Here is a 5712-nt window from a genome sequence, read left to right as displayed (position 1 = left end):
GGTTCTACCTTACCGCTCGGCATAGGGTGGTCCACGGCGAGGGAGATGGCTAATAAAGCCAAGGTTGGCCAAATTCAAGTCCAAATAGGCGTTGTCCAGTCCGATCATCCGATCTGCGGGATGAGTCTGCGCATGACCGAGGGATTCTAGCCGGGGGTGCTGAGGTGGCGGATATCGCGGGGCATGGTGTCAGCGCATTGCGAGGGCTCGCTAGGCGGCAGCGTGGCGTGATCTTGGCGTGGCCGAGGAATCTCGATCAATGGGCGGGTGATCGTGTGATCCGCGGTGCGGGAGGCCGAGGTGGCTAAGTGTGGGCCAGTGGCGGATCGGCGTAAGCCGCGGATGATGCAGTCGATCAAGGGACATGTATGCGGTCGGTCGGTGATCGGTGGGCGGGCCGAGCTCTTAGCCCGGTAGGTGGGCGGGATAGCATGTCTGGCGCGTGGGCGGCGTTACGAGGCGCCTTCTGAGGGAGGAATGCTTGGCGTGGGTGCTTGGCGCAGAGTGGCTGAGTCTTGGCGCTCGCAGGGACCCGGATGAGCGCACCCGGCAAGGGGATGACCGGGAGAGGGCTGGTTGGATGATCAGTGCCATTGGTTGACACTGTAGCGCGATCCGGTGTGTACTATGAGCGATGTTGTGTTTCTTGGGCCTGTATGTAGCTTGTAGCGTTTGTGCTTGTGTTGATGTGACGGTCGACTCATCCTCAGCCTCTTGTTGAGGTCCGGTTGATCTCAACCTCTCATAGGTTTTCTCTATAAATATGGCTCATTCCCTTGAAGAGGAGTAAGGGGAGAAAGGAGATGGAACTCTTGGTGAGCTTTTCCTCTTGGTTGAGGGTCTGGTTCCTCTTCATCCTCGGGTGGGGATGGAGATCTTGGCTTTGCTATCCATGTTCATGGTGTAATCTTGGTTTCTAACATTGAGAGTTTATGTTTTTCTCTCTAATATCCTTGTTTGTGTGCATGGTTGCTTGTATCTTGTTCGTTGTAGCTCATCCTTGGCCGTAGGCTGGCTCGGCACCTTGGTGGTGTGACGAGCGCCGCGCGGTGATCGTTGGTGCGATCGGGAAGGCCGTGACAAGTGGTATCAGAGCTATTGAGCTCGTTACCGTGCAAGATCGGTGCTGGGAGTAGCGGACTGCTTTGCCCGGACAAGCAACTTCAAACAAGAAGAGTTTCTCTAGATGGGTGGAGGGACTAAGGAGAGTGGATCGTTTGGAGGAGATCTAGCGCGGTTCGACGAGTGTCTTTGGGAAGCTTCGCCGAGGAAGCAGCACCCTCTAAGCCTGTTTGTGCTAGGTTGGTGGACTTAGACATTCATGGGCTGGAGATGAGGCGTTCAGTGGAGGCACTAGCTTTGAAGGTCAATCTCTCTCGGACGAGTGAGGGCGTTGAAGGATGCGAGGGACTCTCGGTGGAGTAGGGGGAGGCGAGTGCAGTTATCAAGTTCCACTGAACCTTCATCATTCAGCAGACTCGAGAAGCCAAGGGCTGGAGAATTTCCTATGGGATATGAATCAATATCTCATAGCTGCAAAAAAATCCGGAGAATGAACAAGTAGCCTTGGTGGGCATGTACTTGTCGGGGATGCCAAGTTATGGTGGAGGAGTCGCCCGGATCGATGATGCTCGAGTGGGACGGAAGACTTTCGAGTTCATGGGAGGAGTTGAAGAAGGAGGCTGCGGGATCGGGTTTCTTCCTTGCAACACCGCGTGGGTTGCAAGAGTCGCCCTAAAGGAATTAAAGGCAAAGCGGGGGACCGTCCGGGAGTATGTGAAGGAGTTCACATCCTTGATGCTCGACATCACCCGATATGTCAAGGAAGATCAGTTGTTCAACTTCCTTAGTGGACTGGAACCATGGGCCCCAAACCCGAATTACAGTGACAAGGTGTGAAGGACTTGCCGAGCCGCCATCGCTGCGTCTGGAGGCGTTGGTGGATTATCGTGATGACCCTGGCGATAAAAGGGAAATCTCGATTGTGGAAGCCCGATGTAAGGAGGGACTTCCCCATGAGCCGGTGGTGTCAAGGCTCGTGATACAAAAGCTCGGGAAGCATCCGTCGAGACAAAACAGGAGGGCTCGACGAGGCCGGGGTGTTTCATCTGCGATGGTCCGCATCGGGCGAGGGAGTGTCCGAAGAGGGGGAACCTGGCTGCACTTCTCCTTGCGGAGGCAAGTGAGGATGAGTCAGATGTTTGTTTGTCTCCTCTGCAGCTGCGGGAGATGTAGTTGTTGCGGAGCCGGAGGATGGCGCTGGGCTGCTTGTGATGCTAGGCGGAGTCCGAAGAGGCATCCAAGTGCTTTTGGGGTCGAGTCTTTTGTATGCCCAAAAGGGATGTGATTATTCTCTTTTGGATGTGTCAAAGGAGGTGTGTATTCTCTTTTGTATGTTTGGCACTATGTATGTGAACATGTAAACCATGAGGGCGAGTCACCTCTTCATTGTATGTTTGTGCTTGTAAGCAAGAGGGTTAGGGTGAGTCCCTTTTTGTAGGCAAGGCAACAAGTTGGAGGCGAGGGGCTTGTGAGGCGGGGAGCAAGAGGGTATCGCTTGGCCGTCGAGAAAGGCAGGAGCATAAGCTGCTTGACTAGCTGACCAAGAGCGGTATGTTTGGCGAGGAAGGGGACGGGAGGCTGGCGCAGGGTTGCTTGGCCAAGAGCAAGTTGAGAGACTTTCTTTGTTCCGTTACAATGAAGACAAGCGGTGGGTGGGCTGTGGTGGTATTGGCGTGAGGTGAAAGCAGGGGCTCAGGGGCAGCTCCTCATGTCAAGGTGCCAAATTTGTCATCTATTATGGATGGCGATGTCCCAAAAGGAAGGTGCGAAGTTCGACTTTGGCGCCGAGAGGCGGGGATGGAGTTGGACTTCAGCATGCGGGAAATCGGACATGTATGCTACTTTGGCCGTGTGAGGTTAGCAACCAGACTTGCATTCTGTTCGACGAGGACGTCGAACTTTCTCTAGTGGGGGAGGTTTGTAAGGGTTCTACCTTACACGCTCGGCATAGGGTGGTCCCTGGCCGAGGGAGATGGCTAATGAAGCCAAGGTTGGCCAAATTCCAAGTCCAAATAGGGCGTTGTCCGTCCGATCATCCGATGCGCGGGTTGAGTCTGCGCATGACCGAGGATTCTAGCCGGGGGTGCCGAGTGAGCGGATATGCGGGGCATGGTGTCGCGCATTGCGAGGGGCTCGCTAGGCGTGCGCGTGGCGTGATCTGGCGTGGCGAGGAATCTCGATCAATGGGCGGGTGATCGTGTGATCGCGGTGCGGAGGCCGAGTGGCTAAGTGTGGGCCAATTGGCGGATCGGCGTAACCGCAGGGATGATGCGGTCGATCAAGGGACATGTATGCGGTCGGTCGGTGATCGGGTGGGCGGAGCGGAGCTCTTAGCCCGGCAGTGGGCGAGGATAGCATATGCTGGCGCGTGGGCGCGTTACGAGGGAGCCTTTCTGCGAGGAGGAATGCTGGCGTGGAGTGCTGGCGCAGGTGGCGGAGTCGTGGCGCTACAGGGGACCGGATGAGCGCACCGGCAAGGGATGACCGGGAGAGGGCTGGTTGGATGATCAGTGCCATTGGTTGACACTGTAGCACGATCCAGGTGTGTACAATGAACAGTGTTGTGTTTCTTGGCACTGTAGCACTGTAGCACTGTAGCGTTTGTGCTTGTGTTGATGTGACAGCCGACTCATCCTCAGCCTCTTGTTGAGGTCCGGTTGATCTCAACCTCTCATAGGTTTTCTCTATAAATATGGCTCATTCCCTTGAAGAGGAGTAAGGGGAAAAGGGAGAGATAGAACTCTTGTGAGTTTTCCTCTTGGTTGGGCTGGTTCCTCTTCATCTCGGGTGGGATGGAGATCTTGGCTTTGCTATCCATGTTCATGGTGTAATCTTGGTTTCTAACATTGAGAGTTTATGTTTTTCTCTCTAATATCCTTGTTTGTGTGCATGGTTGCTTGTATCTTGTTCGTTGTAGCTCATCCTTGGCCGTAGGCTGGCTCGGCACCTTGGTGGTGTGACGAGCGCCGCGCGGTGATCGTCGGTGCGATCGGGAAGGCCGTGACAATAGCCATGGTCAGTTGGGGCCTATATTTTCTCTTAAGGATGTTAGACCACGGATGCTGGATTTTCTTGGCCTCCTCACTAGCAGTTAACATGTCATCATACTCCATTTGGATGTCTTCAGTACCACGAATCTTGCAAAGCATCTTCTTTGCCTTGTCCTCGTGCCCACGTTCAATAAGAGAGTTAGGGGTGTCGGGAAGAAAGAGTGAACCGAGAGTGATGATGCCTGCTGATACAGCGGCTAGTGCAAGGCTCACACGCCATCCCCACCCTCCCTGAATCTTGGCTGTACTATAGTTGATGAGGTTGGCAGCAAGGATTCCAATGGTGATCATGAGTTGGAATCCAATGTTGAGCATACCTCGAAGACGTGCTGGAGCCAACTCTGAAAGATAAACGGGCACAGACTGCCATACACATTTTTTAAAAACCTAATGTTAGGATCTTAATAGTTTAGGTTTTTCCATCAAAATTTAGGAGATCCATTAACTATATGAATGAACCACTTGCATATATCTATTACCTGATTGGCAAAGCCAACACCAACTCCGAGGAGAAGACGACCAAGAATGAGCATGAACATGTTCTCTGCGGCACCATTGATAGCGGAACCAATCAGAAATGTAATGCCACCACCAAACATGGACCATTTCCTACCAAAACTCTTGTCACTGTGCTTGCGAAGAATGACGCAACCAATGCCGCCACATAAAGTGAGGAGGTGAACAGTGTTAGCATTTGTGAGTCAAATTTGCAATATTGGTTGGTGCTATGGTTTTCATTCTCCATCTTGTATACACTTGGGAAAAACTTCAAGAGGAAAGGATCCATTGCCGTCACACCACCTTTATTTAGAAGTACTTGAGAGAATAAGTAACTAATATCATTTCATAAAAATTAAGAAACCTAATCCCAAAGAATCAAACGAGAATGATTTCATATAGAAATGCTAAGCATATTACCAGATATACCCAGGTCATAGCCAAAGATCAAGCCTCCAGTCGCCGCCACTAAACATGCTAAGAACACAAAGAGGGTAATATTCCCAGGATAGTCTTTCCCTCCAGAAGCTTTAGCAACCACACTAACAGCCATTATTAAAGATATCTAATGGAAATATTAAATTGTCTTGAATAGATTGAGAAGAGGAGAGTGATGGACGATTTTCTAAGATCTTTTGATTGAGGATTTGAGAAAGCAAAGGAATGTTGAGGAGGTATTTATATATAAGACTCAATCCAAAATGGGACCTAGCCTTGAATGATACCTTCATATGCTAGCTTTAGGATAATGAGGTTGTTTTACAGTATGACACAAAAATAATAATCAGTTGTTGGTGTTCCCATCCTAATGATGGAGTATATGTGGTGGAACAAATGGATTACGTCAACTAGCATAGATTTCTATTACATAGGTTTAAATATAGACAAAGGATTAGAATTGGTTTAAAATTGGATTAAAGCCATTTGTTGTCCCTAAAATTTGAGTGAATATTCATATAGTCTCTTCCACAAATTCATTTCTTAAAAAAAAAAAAAAAATTAATATGTTATTCAGCACGTTTCCCCACGCATTGGAAGCCGCAATTAGATGCTTCTGTGGCCTAATTGCATTATCTAATGTGAACACTTATTTGCAAGCCAA

The 5712-nt window shown here is 50.5% G+C and overlaps 1 pseudogene; it reads right to left on the bottom strand.

Annotated features, from left to right (window-relative positions):
- Positions 1 to 3198: 3198 nt before the first annotated feature.
- LOC120265120 lies at positions 3199 to 5163 on the bottom strand (annotated as a pseudogene).
- Between the last annotated feature and the right edge of the window lie 549 nt (positions 5164 to 5712).

This window comes from Dioscorea cayenensis, chromosome 7 (genome assembly GCF_009730915.1).
Source record: "Dioscorea cayenensis subsp. rotundata cultivar TDr96_F1 chromosome 7, TDr96_F1_v2_PseudoChromosome.rev07_lg8_w22 25.fasta, whole genome shotgun sequence".
Lineage (NCBI taxonomy): Eukaryota > Viridiplantae > Streptophyta > Magnoliopsida > Dioscoreales > Dioscoreaceae > Dioscorea > Dioscorea cayenensis.
The sequence above is the reverse complement of the archived record's forward strand: the minus strand, read 5'-3'. Positions and strand labels throughout refer to the sequence as shown.